The sequence below is a fragment of the Ranitomeya imitator genome, chromosome 1, assembly GCF_032444005.1.
Source record: "Ranitomeya imitator isolate aRanImi1 chromosome 1, aRanImi1.pri, whole genome shotgun sequence".
NCBI classification, from domain to species: Eukaryota; Metazoa; Chordata; class Amphibia; order Anura; family Dendrobatidae; genus Ranitomeya; species Ranitomeya imitator.
This window is the reverse complement of record NC_091282.1, coordinates 245142899-245170020: the sequence shown is the minus strand read 5'-3', so window position 1 is coordinate 245170020 and position 27122 is coordinate 245142899. Positions and strand designations below refer to the sequence as shown.

The 27122-nt window shown below is 42.8% G+C and overlaps 1 long non-coding RNA gene across 2 annotated transcripts in view; it reads left to right on the top strand.

Moving 5' to 3' along the window:
- Positions 1 to 20974, top strand: part of LOC138666726 (uncharacterized) — a 45786-nt gene extending 24812 nt beyond the window's left edge. The window contains exons 2-3 of one of the 2 annotated variants that reach the window (XR_011318574.1): positions 15753 to 15875; positions 19578 to 20974. This is a non-coding gene — a long non-coding RNA (uncharacterized lncRNA). Of the gene's footprint in view, positions 1 to 2101; positions 2274 to 15752; positions 15876 to 19577 lie in introns of those variants that run through there. The other variant, XR_011318575.1, reaches the window with a different exon arrangement.
- The last annotated feature ends 6148 nt before the right edge of the window (positions 20975 to 27122 follow it).

Genomic DNA, 27122 nt, shown 5'->3' with positions numbered 1-27122 from the left:
TGAGATTGAAGAGATCAAAAATGGGGTCCCTAACATGTTCAAACGGCCCAATATAACAAAAGAGGAACATAGGGCATTACAGGAGCTTGTCCATGATGACGGCATCATCATTAAGCCCGCGGATAAGGGGGTGCTGTCGTCATCATGGACAGGTCTAAATACATTGCAGAAATCAATAGACAACTTAGTGATGTAAATGTATATGAGAAATTGGAGGGAGACCCTAAATTCAATATAATGGGGGAGATAAAAAATTGTTTAAAAGAAGCATTGGAAAATGGAATAATTGATCAGGAATTGATGAATTATCTATGCTTAGAATTCCCCAGGACTCCAGTATTATATATAATTCCTAAGATCCACAAAACATTGGTCGACCCGCCTGGGCGACCAATAGTGTCAGGAGTGGACTCAGTTTTTAGTAGGATAGGCACATTTTTGGACAGAATTCTCAACCCTATTGCTAAAAAAGCGGATTCATATATTAAAGACACTACAGACTTCTTAAAGAAATTAGAGTTGGTTGATTTGAGGGGGGAAGTGATTATGGCATCGTTTGATGTCATTTCACTTTACACCTCAATTGGACACTCTTCTGGAATAAGGGTGGTAAAAAAGAAGTTGGAAACTGTCGAAATATCAGACATAGGTAAAGTGTTTGTTATCAGTCTGTTGGAAATAATTTTGAAGCGGAGTTACTTCTTATTTGGTGACACATTTTATACACAAAAATGCGGTACGGCGATGGGGGCCAATATGGCCCCCGCGTATGCGAATCTGGTGATGAGTGCCTTGGAGGAGGACCTCGTCTATGTGTCCCACCACTTCCGGCATGTGCTGGTGTGGTGGAGGTACATAGACGATGTCTTCCTCCTATGGAGTGGCACGGAAAAGGAACTTGAGGATTTCCATCAATACCTTAATATAATAGATGAAACTATTAAATTTACATTGACCTCATCCAGGACTGAATTACAGTTCTTGGATGTTCTGGTTAGACAAATGAATGGGGAGCTCATAACCACCTTATACGTTAAAGAAACCGACAGAAATAATTTATTGACGTATAACAGTCAGCACCCTCGTAGTATGGTTAAATCAATTCCATTGAGTCAGCTGCTAAGGGTACGAAGGATTGTCAAAAAAAAGGAAGAGATAGATGAGGTTATGGATATGTTGGTTGAAAAGTTCCTGAAGAGAGGCAACCCACGAGATATACTTTATAGAGCAAAAAATGTGGTCCGGAATAAAGATAGGAAAGAATTACTGTGGGGAGGACAACAAAACAATAAGAAATCCACAAATAGAATACCATGTGTCATGACATATACGGAGGAAAGTGATAAAATAGCAGCGATAATTAAAAAGCATTGGGGGATGCTGAGAAACTGCCTACCAGGCATAAAAGAATTTAGAGAGCCCCCACTATTCTCATACCGTCGGGGTAAAAACATTAAAGATCATGTGGTCAAATCTGACATTGGTCCCTTAAAGAACAGTTGTCAAAGTACACTCACTGGAATAAGTCAAAAGGGCTGCTTCCCATGCTTGTCGTGTGTGAACTGTGCTTATATGCTGAAAGGTTCCACATTTAAGCATCCGGAGACGAATAAAAAATATACAATTAAACAGTTTCTAACATGTAACTCTGACCATGTAATATATTTGTTAGAATGTCCCTGCAAATTGTGGTATGTGGGGGAGACAACATGCGAGCTAAAAGTACGAATTAATAATCATCGACACTCAATTAGAAAGAAGCGGCTTGACCTCCCGGTCTCAAAACACTTTACTGAATTAGGCCACGCAGAGAAGGATTTAAAATTTAGAATAATAGATAAGGTCCCTATACAGAGAAGAGGAGGGGACGGAGTATCCCTCTTGAAGAAACAGGAACTGAAGTGGATTCATGAGTTAAATACTTTGAAACCAAAAGGACTCAATGTGGAATTTAGAATTAATCCTAGTATGTATTAGTCCCACTGAAGTATACCTAGGAATCAGGTGTATATGGGCTCCTAGTTTAACATTTGGAATGTATTGTACAGACAGGGTCTCATAATGTTATTCCAATTTTTAATGCTTTTTAACTGTTTTTTAGATATGTCCTCGTATCTATGGAGATGTACAACATGGTTATCCCTGCGGCGTATGGAGCATAACCACATGGAGGCGGATATTGAATTATTATTTTTTCTTTAAGCATTTATTTTTTTGTGTCACTGCTGTCTGCCAATAGCTTTGTCTAATAAAGTAAAGCATAATGAAATCCATTGGAGCTGTCTTTTCCTCATATATATATATAGACACTTGGCAATATAAAAGCGCTTTTGTGTACCCTGATGCGAGGTTTTTTGGCCGTTATGGGCTACTAAACTAGCTCAAAGGGGCATGGGTAAGCGGAGACAGCCTGAGTAAGGTGTCGTCCGTTGTGCCATGGTGCAATAGGAAACTATTTAGCCGTACGAGTGTCTTTGAGGATACATAGTGGTATATTGAAATGCATATGCAGTTAGCCACACTGAGGATGGCGGCACTGATGGAACTTGAATACGCAGGCGCAAATGTAGTGCCCGTAGGAAGCTTTGAATTGGTTGCCACACTCAAGATGGCGTCGCGGCACTGACAGAAACAGAGTGCGCAGGCGCGAGTGGAAATGTCTGCAGGAGGCTTTTGGATTGGCTGGCAAGCTATGACAGAACAGTATGACGCTGAGACATGCGCAGTAGGAATTAGTGAACGCCGTGAATGGCGATCAGCGTCTTCCATGTGGTGTGCTCTGTGGGCAGCAGGGTAAGATAGCGTAATAGAAATAAATATGCATATTAATAATAACATGTGATGGATAAGTGGATGAACTAATTGAAGCACATAAGAAGAAAGTTGTGATTATGGATGAGAGGACATATAACAATAACAACATTAGCACTTTAGCACAAGGCACCTTAATTATGGCACAGATATTGGATTTTATTACACATTGATTGATTATGTATACAATGAAATTTTATGAATAATGATGTAATTGATTGTAGATTATGTACATAAAAACACGGTTGTTGGTATCATTCACTGCTTGAGAAAGGCTCAGTGTGAGCCGAAACGTCGCTGCATGAAGATGTGGGCTGAATAAACCTCACTATTTTCACCTTATGATATTTGGAGTGCTGCCTTCCTTTGCTTTTTTGTATACATTTGGGGATAGCGGACCACTTGACCCAGGAGGCCAGGCACCCACCGGTGAGCATTGTGCTGTTCCAATTTTTTCTCTCTCTCTCTCTCTCTCTCTCTCTCTCTCTCTCTATATATATATATAGATATATATAGATATATATATATCTACTAGATGGCAGCCCGATTCTAAAGAATCGGGAGTCTAGAATCCATATATACTTTATTTATTCAAATGTAAGAAAAATACAATTAATAAATAATAGTAAGAAAGAACAAAAAATGGCTGCACTCACCAGCTCTTGACAATTCTTGTTATTTAAGGTACAGTTACACAGGATCCATGAACATGCTTATGAGGGGAGGGATGAAAGACATCAGACTTAGCACGCTGTTTGCGCTTACATGCGGCATCGGCGGCTTTTCGCTCTGCATCATTACCATACTTTATATCAGACCTGATCTTACGTGCGCCATCATAAGCTTTGGACTCTGTGTCATTAGTATACTTAACAGTGTCCATGCGCTTGCATCTATCCTCTGTACTCTTGTTAGCACGCTGTTTGCGCTTACGTGCGGCAGCAGCGTCTTTTTGCTCTGCATTATTAGTATACTTTCTATCAGACCTAATCTTACGTGCGCCATCAGCAGCTTTGGGCTCTGTGTCATTAGTATCCTTACTATTAGAGCTCATGTTGGCTAAGCTAAACAGCTTTAAGCGTGGTGGTGGCAAACAACAGGTTAATAAGAGGCAGTGTCAGGTAGTAGGAAAATAGCCAGTTAATAATAGGCAATAGTTCTTTGCAGGAATGCAGATATTAATAAATAGGCAGTTTATATTGCAGAGAAATTGCTGGGCAATAATGGACAATGTCCTTATGTGGCAAATAATAGAGCAATATACCCAATGTGGCAAAGAAGAGGTTAATAAACGGCAGTCTCTCAGTATAACAGTCAGTGAATAATAGGCAGTATATGGAGAAAACACCAAACAAAAGTTCAAAATTGGTGTGAAAATGTCACTGAACCACTTCACAACTAAATATATATAGTTTTGGTAAATGGTATTATCATTTTTTTGACGAAATTCGGCAGGAGCTTGAAGAGCAACGTCACTGGGCCCGCCTCCACGCAGTAGAAACTTGCTGTGAGGTAAAAATTCAAAAATCACACCAAAATGGCGGGCGGAGTGTGTCACAGTACGGCACGTTTCTGATTGGTCGCTCGCAGCAGGCGGCAACCAATCAGACACTGGACACTGTTGACGTCACTTATCTCCGGACATTAGCTCCGGACATTATCTCCGGACATTAGCTCCGGACAGGAAGTTGGCACAAATTGCAGGAAGTAGTATTCTAGGCAATTATATATTAGATATATATATAGATATATATAACGCTGGGAGCGTCACTCTGTCCGAAGCCTTTATAGACTGCGCAAGCGCCGGCGCAGTCTGGCCCCCACAGAGTGACGCTCCCAGGAGATCGCGGTATGCGTAAACACTGAACGCACACCGCGATCTCCAACAGAGAAGCAGGGACCGCCAGGAGGGTAAGTATCGGCTATATTCACCTGGCCCCGTTCCACCGCTGCGCGCCGCCATCTTCCGGGTCCTCTGCCTGTGACGTTCAGTTCAGAGGGCGCGATGACGCGCTTAATGCGCGCCGCCCTCTGACTGAACAGTCACAGCCAGACGAGCCAGAAGATGGCGGCGCGCAGCGGTGGAACGGGGCCAGGTGAATATAGCAAGTGCTGGGGGGCCTGAACTAGGGGCGATACCGGCACCTGACCCCCACAGCACGCCGGTGTCCCTGCCTGCTCAGGCCCCTCAGCACTCGGCGCCCAGCGACGATAGGTGAGTATGGTTTTTTTTTTTTTCATATATTGCAGCAGCATACAGGGCATATATAATGGAGCATCTTATGGGGGCCATAAACCATAATGGAGCAGTGTACGGGGGCATATACAATGGAGCATCTTATGGGGCCATAAACCATAATGGAGCAGGGTACGGGGGCATATACAATGGAGCATCTTATGGGGCCATAAACCATAATGGAGCAGTGTACGGGGGCATACACTATGAAGCATCTTATGGGGCCCATAAACCATAATGGAGCAGTGTACAGGGGCATACACTATGGAGCATCTTATGGGGGCCATAAACCATAATGGAGCAGTGTACGGGGGCATATACAATGGAGCAATGTACGGGGGCATACACTATGGAGCATCTTATGGGGGCCATAAACCATAATGGAGCAGTGTACGGGGGCATATACAATGGAGTAGTGTACGGGGGCATACACTATGGAGCATCTTATGGGGGCCATAAACCATAATGGAGCAGTGTACGGGGGCATACACACTGGAGCATCTTATGGGGCCATAAACCATAATGGAGCAGTGTACGGGGGCATATACCATGGAGCATCTTATGGGGCCATAAACCATAATGGAGCATTGTACGGGGCATATACAATGGAGCATCTTATGGGGCCATAAACCATAATGGAGCAGTGTACGGGGGCATATACCATGGAGCATCTTATGGGGGCCATAAACCATAATGGAGCAGTGTACGGGGGCATATACAATGGAGCATCTTATGGGGGCCATAAACCTTTATGGAGCAGTGTACGGGGGCATATAATATGGAACATCTTATGGGGCCATAAACCATAATGGAGCATTGTACGGGGCATATACAATGGAGCATCTTATGGGGCCATAAACCATAATGGAGCAGTGTATGGGGGCATATACCATGGAGCATCTTATGGGGGCCATAAACCATAATGGAGCAGTGTACGGGGGCATATACAATGGAGCATCTTATGGGGGCCATAAACCTTTATGGAGCAGTGTACGGGGGCATATAATATGGAGCATCTTATGGAGCCATAAACCATAATGGAGCAGTGTACGGGGGCATATACAATGGAGCATCTTATGGCGCCATAAACCATAATGGAGCAGTGTACGGGAGCATATACCATGGAGCATCTTATGGGGCCATAAACCATAATGGAGCAGTGTACGGGGGCATATAATATGGAGCATCTTATGGGGCCATAAACCATAATGGAGCAGTGTACGGGGGCATATACAATGGAGCATCTTATGGGGCCATAAACCATAATGGAGCAGTGTACGGGGGCATATACCATGGAGCATTTTATGGGGCCATAAACCATAATGGAGCAGTGTACGGGGGCATATACAATGGAGCATCTTATGGGGCCATAAACCATAATGGAGCAGTGTACGGGGGCATATACAATGGAGCATCTTATGGGGCCATAAACCATAATGGAGCAGTGTACGGGGGCATATATCATGGAGCATCTTATGGGGCCATAAACCATAATGGAGCAGTGTACGGGGGCATATACAATGGAGCATCTTATGGTGGCCATAAACCATAATGGAGCAGTGTACGGGGGCATATACAATGGAGCATCTTATGGGGCCATAAACCATAATGGAGCAGTGTACGGGGGCATATACAATGGAGCATCTTATGGGGCCATAAACCATAATGGAGCAGTGTACGGGGGCATATACCATGGAGCATCTTATGGGGGCCATAAACCATAATGGAGCAGTGTACGGGGGCATATACCATGGAGCATCTTATGGGGGCCATAAACCTTTATGGAACAGCGTACGGGGACATATACTATGGAGCATCTTATGGGGGCCATCAACCTTTATGGAGCAGTGTACGGGGCATATACTATGGTGCATCTTATGGGGGCCATAAACCTTTATGGAACAGCGTACGGGGCATACACTATGGAGCATCTTATGGGGGCCATAAACCTTTATGGAGCAGTGTACGGGGGCATATACTATGGAGCATCTTATGGGGGCCATCAACCTTTATGGAGCAGTGTACGGGGCATATACTATGGAGCATTTTATGGGGGCCATAAACCTTTATGGAGCAGCGTATGGGGCATATGGCAGCAAATTAAAGAACGGTGGCGCAGGATGGGAGCAGCACATGTCAGAATGGAGGCGCAGGATGGGTGCAGCACATGGCAGGATGGGAGCAGCACATGACAGGATGGGGTGCAGGATGGGAGCAGCACATGACAGGATGGGGACGCAGGATGAAGTAGCACATGACAGGATGGGGGAGCAGGATGGGTGCAGCACATGACTGGATGGGGGCGCAGGATGGGTGCAGCACATGACAGGATGGGGACGCAGGATGGAGCAGCACATACCAGGATGGAGACCATATACCAATATAAATGCTCGCCACCCGGGCGTAGAACGGGTTCAATAGCTAGTATATATATACACATGTCAGTAACACACACACATATATATATATGTGTATTTATATTGCACAGAAAGATAGAAGAAAAGCCAATAATTCATCTGTCGGCTTCTGTAAAATTACAGTAGGAGCCGACAGGATAGAAGACATGGTTTACATACAGTAAATACAGCTCTGGCAAAAATTAAGAGACCACTGCAAAATGTTCAGTTTGTCTGATTTTTCTCTTTATAGGTATATATTTGAGTAAAATGTAAATTATTCTTTTATTCTTCAAACAAGATGTCTCTGAAGTTCCAAGCAATACATTTTTTTATTTTTTTCTAACGAAGAATAATGGTCAAAATAAAAAAAAAACCCTGGGCTTTCAGACCTCAAATAAAAGTTCATTATCATTTGGAAAACATCAATACTAATGTTTTAACTCAGGAAGAGTTCAGAAATCAATATTTTGTGGAATAACCATGATTTTTAATCACAGCTTTTATGCGTCATGGCATGCTTTCCACCAGTCTTCACACTGCTTCTGGTGCAAAAATGTAAGAGGTTCTTTGTTTGCTGGCTTGTGACTATCCATCATCCTCTTGATTACATTCCAGAGGTTTTCACCATGGCCGGACCACATATTACCACTACATAGTGACTGAATAATACCACATACAAGGGACAAATACCACCACACCATGACAAGATCCCTTATTGCCACCACATAGTGACCGAATAATACCATATAGCAGGAACAAATGTAGCCACACCATAACCAGACCACATATTACTACAACATAGTCACCAAATAATACTACATACAAGGAACAAATACTGCCACACCATGGCCATACTACATGTTACCACGACATAGTGACCGAATAATACCACATTCAGGGGACAAATACTGCCACACCATGACCAGATCACATATTACCACCACATAGTGACTGAATACTACAATGCTGATCACTAACAAAAAACCAAAACACAATACTAAGTGACAGTATACACAGGATCTCTGTATTTACTGTCTGTGTACATGTAATACAATGATCACCAGGGACATTATACACAGAAGCTCTGTACATAGTATAGAGTGTTAGTGTACAGGTAATACAGTGATCACTGGTGACATTATACACAGGAGCTCTGTATATAGTGTACAGGTAATACAGTGATCACCAGTAACATTATACACAGGACATCTGCATACAGTGTTCACTGACACTATACACTGTATAGTCTGTACAGAGCTCCTGTGTATGTCACCAGTGTACAGGTAACACACTAACTCACCAGTGATGTCTCTAGCTGAAGTCCTTCATCTTTGCTTTTCTTTTACATGTAGCGCAGACCGCCATCACTTCTTCCAGCCAGGACTCATCCCTGCATAAAATAATACGGTTACCTAGAGCACGGCTTCCAGAGCACATTCCCCTCTTTTTCCCTTTCTTCTACACTACATATCTGAATATAGATATGCACCCACCATTAATACATAATTGGTTATTATGCAACCCACCATTCCAAATATAAATTATAATACGCCACTGAGCCCCTACTAGCTATACATTTGTCCCTTGTATGTGGTGTTATTCAGTCACTATGTAGTGGTAATATGTGGTCCGGCCATGGTGTGGCGGTATTTGTTCCTTGTAGTGGTATTATTTGGTGACTATGTGGTGGTAATATGTGGTCTGGTCATGGTGTGACGGTATTTGTCCCTTGTATGTTGTATTAATGGTCATTTAAAAAAATGGATGTGACTCATTCCCTTAAAGAAAAACACATAAAAATATATTTGTATTTTATAGGTTAGAGTAGAGGTCCGACCAAAAGAGTCTGTGTCGTGGTGGCGGCTTTAAAATTCTTTTGGCCAGAACAAAAGCTGCTGGTTATGAATGTGATCTGGTGTTTGATGGGAACTGTTAATATTTGATTGAGGACATGGTGGAGAAGTTGAGTTTTTCCAAGAGTGAGAGGTGGGACTGTGGAAGGTTCGAAGGGTGGAGGCAGAGATGGGGTGGAGCCTGGGCGCAGTCTCAAGGGGCCCGAAAATCTTGCCAGTATGGGGCCCCGAAGTTCCTAGTGGCAGCCCTGGATGTCAGTGATCAATCCAATTAGTAGTGTGTGTGTGTGTGTGTGTGTGTGCAAATTTTGGGACATGTATGTAATTAATAAAATATTCTTTTGGGGGGAAAAATGGTGTTTTCAGAACCAGCAGAGGGAAAGCCAGCACCTGGGGGCTGATATTAAAACCCCTTTCTGACCTCGGACGGGATAATACATCCGAGGTCAGATCCCCTGCTTTGATGTGGGCTCCGGCGGTGAGCCCGCATCAAAGTCGGGACATGTCAGCTGTTTTGAACAGCTGACATGTGCCCGCAATAGGGACAGGTGGAATCGCGATCCACCCGCCGCTATTAGCTAGTTAAATGCCGCTGACAGCGACATTAATACCGGCGCTTCCGGCCATCGGGCCGGAAATGAGCGCATCGCCGATCCCCGTCACATGATCGGGGGTCAGCAATGCGTCAGGACAGTAACCATAGAGGTCCTTGAGACCTCTATGGTTACTGATGCCGGACTGCTGTGAGCGCCACACGGTGGTCGGTGCTCATACCAAGCCTGCAATTCAGCTGCATAGCAGCCATCTGATGATCGCTGTTATGTAGCTGAGCCGATCGAGTTGTGCCAGCTTCTAGCCTCCCATGGAGGCTATTGAAGCATGGCAAAAGATAAAAAAAAAAAAGTAAAAAAAAAATGTGAAAAAAATAAAAAAATATAAAGTTTAAATCACCCCCTTTCGCCTATTCAAAATAAAACAAAAAAAATCAAACCCACACAAATTCGGTATCGCCGCGTTCAGAATCGCCCAATCTATCAATAAAAAAAAGGATTAACCTGATCGCTGAATGGTGTAGCGAGAAAAAAATTAGAAATGCCAGAATTACGTTTTTTTGGTCGCCGCGACATTGCATTAAAATGCAATAACTGGCGATGAAAAGAACAAATCTGCACAAAAGTGGTATCATTAAAAACATCAGCTCGGCACGCAAAAAATAAGCCCTCACCCAACCCCAGATTATTAAAAATGGAGACGCTACGGGTATTGGAAAATGGCTCAATTTTTTTTTATTTTTTTTTAGCAAAGTTCGGAATTTTTTTTCACCACTTAGATAAAAAAGAACCTAGGCACGTTTGGTGTCTATGAACTCGTAACGACCTGGAGAATCAAAATGGCAGGTCAATTTTAGCATTTGGTGAACCTAGCAAAAAAGCCAAACAAAAAACAAGTGTGGCATTGCACTTTTTTTTGCAATTTCACTGCACTTGGAATTTTTTTCCTGTTTTCCAGTACACATGGTAAAACCAATTATGTCGTTCAAAAGTAAAACTCTTCCCGCAAAAAATAAGCCCTCACATGGTCATATTGACAGAAAAATAAAAAAGTTATGGCTCTGGGAAGGAGGGGAGCGAAAAATGAACACGGAAAATCTCAAGGTTATGAAGGGGTTAATAGCCTAGGAAGGAACCATGGTTATTGCCCCCCCAGCTAAAAAATCAGCACCTAGCCACCCCAGAAAAGGCGTATCTCTAAGATGCGCCAATTCTGGCACTTAGCCTTGCTCATCCCACTTTCTCTGTAGCGGTGGCAAGTGGGGTAATAGTTGTGGGGTTGATGTCACCTTTGTATCATAAGGTGACATCCAGCCCACAGCTTAGTAATGGAGAGATGTCAATGAGACGAGTTCCCCGTGACCCGCACCACCATGGGCCGCTCGGTGAGATGCAACTCCGGCGTGGCTAATGAGACACATGCGCCGATAACGCCCACCTGATCAGTACACAATTATGGTGCATTATATAAAGTCAGCTGGGACATACTCTTAACATGGCCCCCGAAGAAGCCATCGCGAAACGCGCGTTGGGGCGAGATGTGGCGTGTCTTAAGGAGGGAGTAATGGGTAAGAGCACCTTTGCATCCATGAGATAGACAGCAGTGTGGCACTACTTTGGCATATGGCATATACATCTTGAATTTTTTTAACTATATATTTCTATCTAAGCATGCCAGTTTGTTGGTACACACGTTTACTATAGCACTAGCATTCTATATAACAATGGTGTAATGTATGCTGTACCCACCTCCATTTATATACTCTTTGTAAGACCCACATTGTTTGTTATTTGATCCCTATCTGTAAAAATTGTCATGATGTAATCTTGTTATTTATTTTTTTGTGCCTTTTTTGTTAATTTAATAAAGCTGTATAACTTTTTAGTACTTCTTCTTGGACTATTTTACTCCAAGTGGTTTTTTGGTTTTGTAAATTGTACAGGAGGAGTGTCCACATGGGTACTACCCAAGTCCCAGAAACTCAGGCAAGGGACTCTATCTAGAATGTTACAAGTGATGCATGTTGTTCTGATTTCTCTGTTTTCTATTATATTCTGTGTTTTCACAGCGAACATCTCAGAACAGATGGACTATCTTGAATGCAAAAAAGCGTGGCTAACACAATTGGACAAAGTTTTTAGTGAGGAATTTGGTAACAATGTAGATTCTAAAACCAATATTACTGATTTAAGCACAAAATATAAGGACTTGCTCAATAAACGTACCCACCTTTGGTGGAATAGGGCTTTTCTAGAAACATACATTTCGTGTGGCTCATCCCAAGAGGCTTAAGGGTGCAGGTGTTCCCCTCTTTTCCTATTAGTGAAAAAAATTTATTCAAAATTGGGAGGGTGCAGCATCCCTTTGTTCTAAAACATTTATGGAACTATTGATACAATCGAATACTACTAAAATAGTAACATAGTAAGGCCGAAAAAAGACATTTGTCCATCCAGTCCAGCCTATATTCCATCATAATAAATCCCCAGATCTACGTCCTTCTACAGAACCTAATAATTGTATGATACAATATTGTTCTGCTCCAGGAAGACATCCAGGCCTCTCTTGAACCCCTCGACTGAGTTCCCCATCACCACCTCCTCAGGCAAGCAATTCCAGATTCTCACTGCCCTAACAGTAAAGAATCCTCTTCTATGTTGGTGGAAAAACCTTCTCTCCTCCAGACGCAAAGAATGTCCCCTTGTGCCCGTCACCTTCCTTGGTATAAACAGATCCTCAGCGAGATATTTGTATTGTCCCCTTATATACTTATACATGGTTATTAGATCGCCCCTCAGTCATCTTTTTTCTAGACTAAATAATCCTAATTTCGCTAATCTATCTGGGTATTGTAGTTCTCCCATCCCCTTTATTAATTTTGTTGCCCTCCTTTGTACTCTCTCTAGTTCCATTATATCCTTCCTGAGCACCGGTGCCCAAAACTGGACACAGTACTCCATGTGCGGTCTAACTAGGGATTTGTACAGAGGCAGTATAATGCTCTCATCATGTGTATCCAGACCTCTTTTAATGCACCCCATGATCTTGTTTGCCTTGGCAGCTGCTGCCTGGCACTGGCTGCTCCAGGTAAGTTTATCATTAACTAGGATCCCCAAGTCCTTCTCCCTGTCAGATTTACCCAGTGGTTTCCCGTTCAGTGTGTAATGGTGATATTGATTCCTTCTTCCCATGTGTATAACCTTACATTTATCATTGTTAAACCTCATCTGCCACCTTTCAGCCCAACTTTCCAACTTATCCAGATCCATCTGTAGCAGAATACTATCTTCTCTTGTATTAACTGCTTTACATAGTTTTGTATAATCTGCAATTATCGATATTTTACTGTGTAAACCTTCTACCAGATCATTAATGAATATGTTGAAGAGAACAGGTCCCAATACCGACCCCTGCGGTACCCCACTGGTCACAGCGACCCAGTTAGAGACTATACCATTTATAACCACCCTCTGCTTTCTATCACTAAGCCAGTTACTAACCCATTTACACACATTTTCCCCCAGACCAAGCATTCTCATTTTGTGTACCAACCTCTTGTGCGGCACGGTATCAAACGCTTTGAAAAAATCGAGATATACCACGTCCAATGACTCACCGTGGTCCAGCCTATAGCTTACCTCTTCATAAAAACTGATTAGATTGGTTTGACAGGAGCGATTTCTCATAAACCCATGCTGATATGGAGTTAAACAGTTATTCTCATTGAGATAATCCAGAATAACATCCCTCAGAAACCCTTCAAATATTTTACCAACAATAGAGGTTAGACTTACTGGCCTATAATTTCCAGGTTCACTTTTAGAGCCCTTTTTGAATATTGGCACCACATTTGCTATGCGCCAGTCCTGCGGAACAGACCCCGTCGCTATAGAGTCCCTAAAAATAAGAAATAATGGTTTATCTATTACATTACTTAGTTCTCTTAGTACTCGTGGGTGTATGCCATCCGGACCCGGAGATTTATCTATTTTAATCTTATTTAGCCGGTTTTGCACCTCTTCTTGGGTTTGATTGGTGACCCTTAATATAGGGTTTTCATTGTTTCTTGGGATTTCACCTAGCATTTCATTTTGCACCGTGAATACCGTGGAGAAGAAGGTGTTTAATATGTTAGCTTTTTCCTCGTCATCTACAATTATTCTTTCTTCACTATTTTTTAAGGGGCCTACATTTTCAGTTTTTATTCTTTTACTATTGATATAGTTGAAGAACAGTTTGGGATTAGTTTTACTCTCCTTAGCAATGTGCTTCTCTGTTTCCTTTTTGGCAGCTTTAATTAGTTTTTTAGATAAAGTATTTTTCTCCCTATAGTTTTTTAGAGCTTCAATGGTGCCATCCTGCTTTAGTAGTGCAAATGCTTTCTTTTTACTGTTAATTGCCTGTCTTACTTCTTTGTTTAGCCACATTGGGTTTTTCCTATTTCTAGTCCTTTTATTCCCACAAGGTATAAACCGCTTACAGTGCCTATTTAGGATGTTCTTAAACATTTCCCATTTATTATCTGTATTCTTATTTCTGAGGATATTGTCCCAGTCTACCAGATTAAGGGCATCTCTAAGCTGGTCAAACTTTGCCTTCCTAAAGTTCAGTGTTTTTGTGACTCCCTGACAAGTCCCCCTAGTGAAAGACAGGTGAAACTGTACAATATTGTGGTCGCTATTTCCTAGATGCCCGACCACCTGCAGATTTGTTATTCTGTCAGGTCTATTAGATAGTATTAGGTCTAAAAGTGCTGCTCCTCTGGTTGGATTCTGCACCAATTGTGAAAGATAATTTTTCTTGGTTATTAGCAGAAACCTGTTGCCTTTATGGGTTTCACAGGTTTCTGTTTCCCAGTTAATATCCGGGTAGTTAAAGTCCCCCATAACCAGGACCTCATTATGGGTTGCAGCTTCATCTATCTGCTTTAGAAGTAGACTTTCCATGATTTCTGTTATATTTGGGGGTTTGTAACAGACCCCAATGAGAATTTTGTTACCATTTTTCCCTCCATGAATTTCGACCCATATGGACTCGACATCCTCATTCCCTTCACTAATATCCTCCCTTAAAGTGGGCTTTAGACAAGACTTTACATAGAGACAAACCCCTCCTCCTCTCCGATTTTTAGGATCCTTTCTAAACAGACTGTAACCATGTAAGCTAACTGCCCAGTCATAGCTTTCATCTAACCATGTCTCGGTTATTCCCACTATGTCAAAGTTACCTGTAGATATTTCTGCTTCTAGTTCTTCCATCTTGTTTGTCAGGCTTCTGGCATTTGCGAGCATGCAGTTTAGAGGATTTTGTTTTGTTCCAATCTCCTCGCTGTGGATTGTTTTAGAAATGTTCTTACCTCCCTTCTGAGTATGTTTTCCTGGGTCTTCTTTGTTTGAGTCTAATGTTTTTCTTCCCGTCCCTCAATGAATTGGAGATTGAATTAATCACCACCCAGGAGGAATTGAATAAAGAACTCACTCCAGAAAATGTGGGAAAATTAAAAAAGGATTTGGAAGTTGAATTACAAAAATGGGAGAAAGACCAACATGATTTGTTAGACCACCATAACAATAGAATGTATAAATGGAACAGAACAGTGGCTCCAGCAGACCGCAATCGAGGTCCCGGTCGGTGTCTTTCTCATCTGTATCCTGGGCTGAGGATAAGTCATCAACTGTGGATAACTTGAAATCCTTATGGAAGGGATTACCCTCGACCAAATAGGGGTAGAAGTAACCAAAAACGCAAAATTAATGTATCCCCACAAAAGGATAAAAAAGCAAAGACAAATCAGCAAAAGGTAATCAATCTGTCCACACATAATATCTCTGAAGTTCAAAGAGAGGTTTTGGGTTTGGGCCTCCTCTCATTTTCTCCATGCAGTAATTTTTTTTTTTTCAGCCTTGAAAGACCTCGTATTGAAAAAACTCCACTCTAGGACTGCCCCGGATTTGGATTCTACAGACTGGGAGGTTGTTCGAATTTTGGAGGAACTTGAAATGGAATCCAATCCAGAAATCACAGGTACTTCTTCACCGCCCATAGATGCTAAGTCCACCACTTCCCCCCCTTGTCATTGTGCCCACAGGTGGAGATATTCACAAAACTAGTAGCTGATGATTTTAACCCCTTAGTGACAGAGCCAATTTGGTACTTAATGACCGAGCCAAATTTTACAATTCTGACCACTGTCACTTTATGAGGTTATAACTCTGGAACGCTTTGACAGATCCCGCTGATTCAGAGATTGTTTTTTCGTGACAAATTGTACTTCATGTTAGTTTTAACATTTCTTCAATATTACTTGCGATTATTTATATTTATTTATATTTTTATGCCCTTAAATCAGAGAGATATGTCACAAAAATAGTTAATAAATAACATTTCCCACATGTCTACTTTACATCAGCACAATTTTGAAAACAAAATTTTTTTTTGTTAGGGAGTTATAAGGGTTAAAAGTTGACCAGCAATTTCTCATTTTTACAACACCATTTTTTTTAGGGACCACATCACATTTGAAGTCATTTTGATGGGTCTATATGACAGAAAATAACCAAGTGTGACACCATTCTAAAAACTGCACCCCTCAAGGTGCTGAAAACCACATTCAAGAAGTTTATTAACCCTTTACGTACTTCACAGGAACTGAAACAATGTGGAAGGAAAAAATGGACATTTAACTTTTTTTTCGCAAGCATTTTACTTCAGAACCATTTTTTTTATTTTCGCAAGTGTAAAAACAGAAATGTAACCATACATTTTGTTTTGCAATTTCTCCTGAATACGCCGATACCCCATATGTGGGGGTAAACCACTGTTTGGGCGCACTGCAGAGCTTGGGAGAGAAGGAGTGCCGTTTTACTTTTTCAATGTAGAATTGGCTGGAATTGAGATCGGACGCCATGTCGCGTTTGGAGAGCCCCTGATGTGCCTAAACAGTGGAAACCCCCCACAAGTGACCTCATTTTGGAAACTAGACCCCTTAAGGAACTTATCTAGATGTGTGGTGAGCACTTTAAACCCCCAGGTGCTTCACAGAAGTTTATAACGTAGAGCTGTGAAAATAAAAAAATCGCATTTTTTCTACAAAAATGATCTTTTTGCCCCCAAGTGTTTATTTTCACAAGGGTATCAGGAGAAATTAGATCACAAAAGTTGTTGTGCAATTTCTCCTGGGTACGTCAATACCTCATATGTGAGGGTAAACCACTGTTTGGGCGCACCGCAGAGCTTGGAAGAGAAAGAGTGCCGTTTAACTTTTTCAATGTAGAATTGGCTGGAATTGAGATCGGACGCCATGTCGCGTTTGGAGAGCCCCTGACGTGCCCAAACAGTAGAAACCCCCCACATGTGACCATATTTGGGAAACTAGACCCCTTAAGGAACTTATCTAGATGTGTGGTGAGCATTTTAAACCCCCAAGTGCTTCACAGAAATTTATAAAGTAGAGCCGTGAAAATAAAAAAATACTTTTTTTTCCCTCAAAAATGATTTTTTAGCCTGCAATTTTTTATTTTCTCAAGGGTAACAGGAGACATTGGACCCCAAAATCTGTTGACCAGTTTGTCCTGAGTATGTTGATACCCCATATGTGGGGGGGCACTGTTTGGGCACCCATATGGCTCGGAAGGAAAGGAGTGCCGCTTGAAATGCAGACTGATGGGATGGTCTGCGGGCGTCATGTTGCATTTGCAGAGCTCCTGATGTACCTAAACAGTAGAAACCCCCCACAAGTGACCCCATTTTGGAAACTAGACCCCCCCAAAGAGCTTATCTAGATGTGTGGTGAGCACTATGAACCCCCAACTGCTTCACAGAAGTTTATAATGTAGAGCCATGAAAATAAAAAAATCATATTTTTTCCACAAAAATTATCTTTTCACCCCAAAATTTTTACTTTCACAAGGGTAACAGGAGAAATTGGACCCCAAAATTTATTGTGCAATTTATGCTGAGTAGGCTGATACCCCATATGTGGGGGGACCACTGTTTGGGCGCATGGCAGAGCTCGGAAGGGAAGGAGCGCCGTTTTGGAATGCAGACTTTGATAGAATGGTCTGTGGGTGTTATGTTGCATTTGCAGAGCCCCTGATGTACCTAAACAGTAGAAACCCCCCACAAGTGACCACATTTTGGAAACTAGACCCCCCCAAGGAACTTATCTAGATGTGCGGTGAGAACTTTGAATGCCCAAGTGCTTCACAGAAGTTTATAATGCAGAGTCGTGAAAATAAATATTTTTCCACAAAAAAAATTTTTTAGCCCCCAAGTTTTTATTTTCACAAGGGTAACAGGAGAAATTGGACCCCAAAAGTTGTCCAATTTATCCCGAGTACGCTGATGCCCCATATGTGGGGGTAAACCATTGTTTGGGCGCACGGCAGAGATCAGAAGGCAGGGAGCACCATTTGACTTTTTGAGCGCAAAATTGGCTGTCGTGTTTGGAGACCCCCTGATGTACCTAAACAGTGGAAACCCCCCAATTCTAACTCCAACCCTAACCCCAACACACCCCTAACCCTAATCCCAACCTGATCCATAATTCTAATCAGAACCCTAACGATAATCACAACCCTTACCCCAAAACAACCCTAATCTCAACCCTAACCATAACCCTAATCAAAACCCTAAATCCAACACACCTCTAATACTAATCTCAACACTAACCCAAACCTAACCCTAATCCCAATACACCCCTAACCCTAATCCCAACCTTAACCTTAACCCTACTCCCAAACCTAACCCTAATCCCAAACGTAAACTTAATGCCAACCCTAACCCTAATACCAACCCTAATCCAAACCCAAATCCCAACTCTAACCCTATCTTTAGCCGCAACCTTAGCCCTAACTTTAGCCCCAACCCTAGCCCTAACTTTAGCCCCAACCCTAGCCCTACCCCTAAATTTAGCCCTAACCCTAGCCCTAAATTTAGCCACAACCCTATCCCTAATTTTAGACCCAACCCTAGCCCTAAGGCTACTTTCACACTTGCGTCATGTGGCATCCGTCACAATCCGTCGTTTTGGACAAAAAATGGATCCTGCAAATGTGCCCGCAGGATGCGTTTTTTTGCCCATAGACTTGTATTGCCGACAGATCGCGACGGATGGTCACACGTCGCGTCCGTCGTGCACTGGATCCGTTGTGTTTTGGCGGACTGTCGTCACAAAAAAAGTTCAATGTAACGTTTTTATGTACGTCGCGTCCGCCATTTCCGACCGTGCATGCGTGGCCGTAACTCCACTCCCTCCTCCCCAGGACATAGACTGGGCAGCGGATGCGTTGAAAAACTGCATCCGCTGCCCACGTTGTGCACAATTTTCACAACGTACGTCGGGCCGACGCATTGCGACGGCCCCGTACCGATGCAAGTGTGAAAGAAGCCTAACCCTAACCCCAACCCTAAATTTAGCCCTAACCCTAATCCTAACCCTAAATTTAGCCCCAACTCCTCTAGCTGCCGGCCGACAGATCATCGCTAGATAGATGATATCTTTTTATATGGTAGGGATATGCCAATGATTTGGATACATTTATGTCAGTATTGAACTACAACGACTCCAACATCAGGCTGACGTATATGTATAATAAACAAACCATGCAGGGGTGCATTTGTGCACTATTATTTGTGTACAGTTATTCGAAGTACAGTTTTCTGTACTGCGTACTGGCAGTTAAAACATGGATGAATCTAACACGCATCTCTATTCTCTTCATACAGGTAATCAAATCATTCCAGCTCTGAACTGAATCTTGCATGTCTTTTTCTTCAATTCATTGTCAGCAAGCAACCTGAATGGTAATCAAATCATTCCAGCTCTGAACTGAATCTTGCATGTGTTTTTCTTCTATTCATTGTCAGCAAGCAACCTGAATGGTACCTAACTCATTCTATCTACGGCATTGAACCCTGCATGTATCTAGATTTGTTAGTCATCTTAGTAAGCATTTGTTTTGGTATATAGATATTGACCTCACTTCTGCTTGTCCTTATGCGGAGAAATCACATAACTGTTTTCAAAGCGGTTTATGATCCATCCAGGCCTGGACATTTGTTTATCTGTTCACTACATTTATTGTGTCCTGCTGTCTCAACTGAGTTAGATTGATTGCTATCAAGAGAGAGGAAAAAAAAAGTGAGATCTAAGAGCTAGCCTTCTATAAATGTAGACATACTTTGGGAAAGCATTCATGCAGGGGTGCATTCGTGCACTATTATTTGTGTACAGTTATTCGAAGTACAGTTTTCTAAGTACTGGCAGTTAAAACATGGCAGTTAGACAGGGCAGGAGACAGGTAAGACAATCTAAATGTAATCCATGTTCATTTGAAACAGAACAAATATTCACCATATGTATTTGTATAATATTTATCCTGGCTGCCGCATTCACTCACATTCACCGCCCTTGCATTAACTCTTTACACTCCATCCATATCGGCCCCTCTGTCCTTGCCTCTCCTATGTATAGCACTCACGCTCTGTTCACATTGCTTAACAGCGCAGATCCATTCAGTCCCACCATCCAACACAAGAGACGCTCTCACAAATCACTTAACCATCTGCTTACTCTTTCTTTCCTCCTTCTCCTAGTCGCTGGAGACATCTCTCCCAACCCCGGCCCCCCATGTTATAGCCAGTCAAACCTCCCAACTGCTATACTCAGAAACAACTCTAACCTTATTAATATTCCATACATGCCTTCTGCCTCTTTCAATTGTGCCCTTTGGAATTCTCGCTCTGTGTGTAATAAACTCCCCTTCATCCATGACTTCTTCCTTTCTGATTCTCTTAACCTCTTGGCTCTTACTGAAACCTGGATCCAGCAGTCAGACACCATCGCTGCTGCTGCTCTTTCATATGGTGGACTACACTTTTCTCATAGACCAAGATCCGACAATAGAGCAGGTGGAGGAGTTGGTTTGCTCCTATCACCCAAATGTACCTTCCAAGTTATCCCCCAAGTACCCTCACTTGTCTTCCCTTCCTTTGAAGTCCATGCTGTCAGACTCTACGTCCCCTTCTCTATGCGAGTGGCGGTGGTGTATCGTCCTCCCGGCCCCTCTCATCAGTTCCTGGATCACTTTGCCACCTAGCTTCCTCACTTTCTTTCCTGTGACATCCCCACCCTCATCATGGGTGATTTCAACATCCCCATTGCTTTTCCCTTTTCCCCATCTGCTTCTCACCTTTTATCTCTAACCTCCTCTTTCAGCCTCTCGCAGCATACTAACTCTCCAACGCATGAAGACGGAAACTCACTCGACTTGGTCTTCTCCCGACTTTGCTCAGTGGATGATTTCGCAAACACCCCTCTCCCGCTCTCTGACCACAACCTCCTTTCTTTCTCTATCAAGAACTGCCATCCCGCTCAGGTCACCCCCACTTTCCACACTTATAGAAACATACAGGCCATTAACACCCAGAAACTTATGAAGAACTTGCAGTCATCATTGGCCCCTATCTCCTCCATCTCATGTCCTGATTCCGCATTGAAGCATTACAATGAAACCCTGCAAAGTGCCCTGGATGAAATTGCACCTCTTATACATAGGACAACTCGGCACAGAGGGTGACAACTGTGGCACACTCTGCAAACACGTTTCCTGAAGCGGTGCTCCAGGTGCGCCGAACGTCTGTGGAGAAAATCTAATCTACCCGAAGATTTCATCCTTTATAAGTTCATGCTTAAAACATACAACTCTGCCCTTCACCTCTCCAAACAAACCTATTATAACACCCTCATCACCTCACTGTCCAATAACCCTAAACGTCTCTTTGACACTTTCCAGTTCCTACTCAACCCAAGAGTGCAGGCCCCAACCACAGATCTCCGCGCTGGCGATCTGGCCAATTACTTCAAAGAAAAAATTTACCACATACGACAGGAAATCATCTCCTAACCCCTTCATACCATGCACTGTCCTCCCTCCCCCACAGCATCTAGTTCACTCTCTGACTTTGAACCAGTCACAGAAGAAGAAGTAATCAGGCGCCTTGCATCTTCTCGCCCAACCACTTGCACCAGTGACCCCATTCCATCACATCTCCTCCAGTCCCTTTCCCCGGCTGTCACCTCTCACCTAACAAAAATATTCAACCTTTCTCTCTCTTCCGGTATTTTTCCCTCCTCATTTAAGCATGCCATCATACATCCATTACTTAAAAAACCATCCCTCGATCAAAACTGTGCCACTAATTATAGACCTGTCTCTAATCTTCCCTTCATCTCTAAACTCCTCGAACGCCTGGTCCACTCCTGTCTTATCCGCTATCTCTCAGATAACTCTCTTCTCGACCCTTTTCAATCTGGTTTCCGCTCTTTACACTCTACTGAAACTGCCCTCACTAAAGCCTCTAATGACCTACTAACAGCTAAATCTAATGGTCACTACTCCATGCTAATTCTCTTGGATCTCTCCGCAGCATTCGATACTGTGGATCATCAGCTCCTCCTCACTATGCTCCGCTCCATCGGCCTCAAGGACACTGTTCTCTCCTGGTTCTCCTCCTCTCTGATCGCTCTTTCACTGTATCTTTTGCTGGTTCCTCCTCCTCTCACCTTCCCCTTACTGTTGGGAGTTCCTCAAGGATCAGTCCTAGGCCCCCTCCTCTTCTCTTTGTATGCTGCCCCTATTGGACAAACAATCAGTAGATTTGGGTTTCAGTACCATCTCTATGCTGATGACACCCAATTATACACTTCTTTTCCTGATATCACGCCTTCCTTTTTAGAAAACACCAGTGATTGTCTTACCACTGTCTTTAACATCATGTCCTCCCTCTATCTTAAACTGAACCTGTCTAAAACTGAACTCCTCTTGTTCTCTCCCTCTACTAACCTACCTTTGCCTGACATTGCCATCTCCGTTTGTGGTTCCACCATTACTCCCAAGCAACATGCCAGCTGCCTTGGAGTCATCTTTGATTCCGAGCTTTCCTTCACCCCCCACATCCGATCATTGGCTCGCTCTTCTTATCTGCATCTCAAAAACATTTCTAGAATTCGCCCTTTTCTTACTTTCGACACTGCAAAAACTCTCACTGTTTCACTCATTCATTCTCGTCTTGACTATTGTAACTCTCTCTTAATTGGCCTCCCTCTTACCAAACTCTCCCCGCTCTAATCTGTCCTGAATGCTGCTGCCAGGATTATATTCCTCACCAACCGTTACACCAATGCCTCTACCTTGAGCCAGTCATTAAACTGGTTACCCATCCACTCCAAAATCCAGTACAAAACTATTACCCTCATCTACAAAGCACTCCATGGCTCAGCACCACCCTACATCTCCTCCCTGGTCTCAGTCTACCACCCTACCCGTGCTCTCCGTTCTGCTAATGACCTGAGGTTAGCATCGTCAATAATCAGAACCTCCCACTCCTGTCTCCAAGACTTTTCACGTGCTCCGCCAATTCTTTGGAATGCACTACCCAGGTTAATACGATTAATCCCCAATCCCCACAGTTTTAAACGTGCCCTAAAGACGCATTTGTTCAGACTGGGCTACCCTCCTCAACGTATTAACCTAACTATCCCTGTGTGGCCCATTCAAAAAAAAAAAAAAAACATAATCAGGTTCCTCACATCATGTTCTCATACACTTCATGCAGTTAATAGCCCTCTGCGTCTGTACTGGTACATACTGTTAACTGGTTCATGCAGCTTTACATGAACACCCGATCCTTACATTATGGCTGGTCCAAACAACGAAAGCAATTGTTACCATCCACCTCTCGTGTCTCCCTTTTTCCTTTAGATTGTAAGCTTGCGAGCAGGGCCCTCACTCCTCTTGGTATCTATTTTGAACTGTGTTTTTGTTAAGCTGTAATGTCTATTGTCTAACAAATCTGTTATGGACCTGGTGGTTAGGAGCACCCGGCACGACCTGATAGTTAAACTGACACAGGACAAGCTCTGGGATGTGGGAGCTCTGCTGACCGCAACCCCTAATCCTATCCCAACAACTAGAAATAGCCGTGGAGTGTTCCTGACTCTCCCTAGACGCCTCTTCACAGCCTAAGAGCTAGCTAGCCCTAGAGATAGAAAATAAAGCCTACCTTGCCTCAGAGAAATTCCCCAAAGGAAAAGGCAGCCCCCCACATATATTGACTGTGAGTAAAGATGAAAGTCACAAAAATGAAACAGGTTTCAGCAAAGGGAGGTCAGACTTACTAAACAGACAGAGGATAGGAAAGGTATCTTTGCGGTCAGCACAAAAAACTACAAAAGACCACGCAGAGTGTGCAAAAAGACCTCCGCACCGACTAACGGTGCGGAGATGCCACTCTGCATCCCAAAGCTTCCAGCTAGTAAGGCAAAATCATGATATCCAGCTGGACAAGGCAACAATGAACAAATAATAACTGGCAGGAACTTAGCTTCTGCTGGAGTAGACAGGTCACCAGAAAGATCCAAGAGCGAACTGAACAAATGCAGGAACATAGACAGCTGGCATGGAGTAACGATCTGAGTGGAGTTAAATAGAGCAGCCAACCAAAGGATAAATCACGTCACCTGTGGAAGGAACCTCAGAAGCAGCAGCTCCACTCACAGCCACCAGAGAGAGTCCATGGACAGAACTCGCCGAAGTACCATTCACGACCACAGGAGGGAGTTCGACAACAGAATTCAAAACACAAATCCCCTCTATAATTTGTAAAGCGCTGCAGAATATGTTGGTGCTATATAAATAAAATTATTATTATTATTTATTATTATTCCTTTTTTTGGATATTGAGCTCAGAGTACAGGAAAATGATCAGATACATACAGATATGTGCCACAAACAAACATCAGTAAATGCGTTATTACACGCTTCTTCATCCCATTTGAGCTCTACCATTAAAGCGATTCCGGGTGGTCTCTTCGTGCCAGAAGAATTTGTGCGTCAGATGAATTATTTGAAAGACAGGCTGTGGACCTTGGGCAGAAATTTAGAGATCGGAGCATCAGACAGGGATATAGGAAGGCCTGTCAGACATCTAGAGGTGACTTGCTGTCATTTCAAAATAAAAACAAGCCCCAAAAAAAGGAAGTGGGAATTCGATACATATCCATCTTTATCCAACCAGTGGAACGTTATGCGTACTATATTGAACAGACACTGGTCAATTTTACAGACAATTTTATCAGTGTCAGTATTCCGGGTTTTCCAAGTCACCTTGTCAATAATTTTGTCCTTTGTTAAGATGGAGTTTGCTGTTTTTGTCTGCCCTACTTCCTGTTCGTTTGTTTAAAACCCGGGTCAGGTGTCAGCCTCTTTGCTGGAGCATTCTGCTTAGTTTCCCTTTCAGCTCAGCTGCTTGTTCTATTGTGCTTCTACCCGTGGCTCTGGACATTCTCTGCCTATGTAAGCTACGCTCTCAGTCTGTTGGCTTTGGAACTTAACCCTTGGTTCACTCCACCTGGTAAGAACTCTGTTTTGGAACTGTGTTTTTGGAACTTTGTTGCTGGACTGTGTTTTTGCTACTTAACCCCTTTACCCCCAAGGGTGGTTTGCACGTTAATGACCGGGCCAATTTTTACAATTCTGAACACTGTCCCTTTATGAGGTTATAACTCTGCAACACTTCAATGGATCTTAGCGATTCTGACACTGTTTTTTTGTGACATATTGTACTTCATGATAGTGGTAAAATTTCTTCGATATAACTTGCGTTTATTTGTGAAAAAAACGGAAATTTGGCAAAAATTTAGAAAATTTTGCAATTTTCCAAATTTGAATTTTTATGCCCTTAAATCACAGAGATACAGTACAGACCAAAAGTTTGGACACACCTTCTCATTTAAAGATTTTTCTGTATTTTCATGACTATGAAAATTGTACATTCACACTGAAGGCATCAAAACTATAAATTAACACATGTGGAATTATATACTTAACAAAAAAGTTGGAAACAACTGAAATTATGTCTTATATTCCAGGTTCTTCAAAGTAGCCACCTTTTGCTTTGATGACTGCTTTGCACACTCTTGGCATTCTCTTGATGAGCTTCAAGAGTTAGTCACTGGGAATGGTCTTCCAACAGTCTTGAAGGAGTTCCCAGAGATTCTTAGCACTTGTTGGCCCTTTTTCCTTCACTCTACGGTCCAGCTCACCCCAAACCATCTCGATTGGCTTCAGGTCTGGTGACTGTGGAGGCCAGGTCATCTGGCGTAGCACCCCATCACTCTCCTGCTTGGTCAAATAGCCCTTACACAGCCTGGAGGTGTGTTTGGGGTCATTGTCCTGTTGAAAAATAAATGATGGTCCAACTAAACGCAAACCGGATGGAATAGCATGCTGCTGCAAGATGCTGTGGTAGCCATGTTGGTTCAGTATGCCTTCAATTTTGAATAAATCCCCAACAGTGTCACCAGCAAAGCACCCCCACACCATCACACCTCCTCCTCCATGCTTCACGGTGGGAACCAGGCATGTAGAGTCCATCCGTTCACCTTTTCTGCATCGCACAAAGAAACGGTGTTTGGAACCAAAGATCTCAAATTTGGACTCATCAGACCAAAGCACAGATTTCCACTGGTCTAATGTCCATTCCTTGTGTTCTTTAGGCCAAACAAGTCTCTTCTACTTGTTGCCTGTCCTTAGCAGTGGTTTCCTAGCAGCTATTTTACCATGAAGGCCTGCTGCACAAAGTCTCCTTTTGAGCCCGGCGTCACACATGGCATAAGACAATACGGTCCGTATATTACGGCCGTAATACACTGAAAAGTCCCCAAAAAAGTGGTCCGTAGCTCCTCCGTAGGCAGGGTGTGTCAGCGTATTTTGCGCATGGCATCCTCCGTATGTAATCCGTATGGCATCCGTACTGCGTGTTTTTCTCGCAGGCTTGCAAAACCAACACACGGCTATACAAGGGATCCATGTGTTAAAATATATATATATATATATATATATACTGTCTATATATATATGTGTCATTAGACACATACAGTGGGGCAAAAAAGTATTTAGTCAGTCAGCAATAGTGCAAGTTCCACCACTTAAAAAGATGAGAGGCGTCTGTAATTTACATCATAGGTAGACCTCAACTATGGGAGACAAACTGAGAAAAAAAATCCAGAAAATCACATTGTCTGTTTTTTTATCATTTTATTTGCATATTATGGTGGAAAATAAGTATTTGGTCAGAAACAAACAATCAAGATTTCTGGCTCTCACAGACCTGTAACTTCTTCTTTAAGAGTCTCCTCTTTCCTCCACTCATTACTTGTAGTAATGGCACCTGTTTAAACTTGTTATCAGTATAAAAAGACACCTGTGC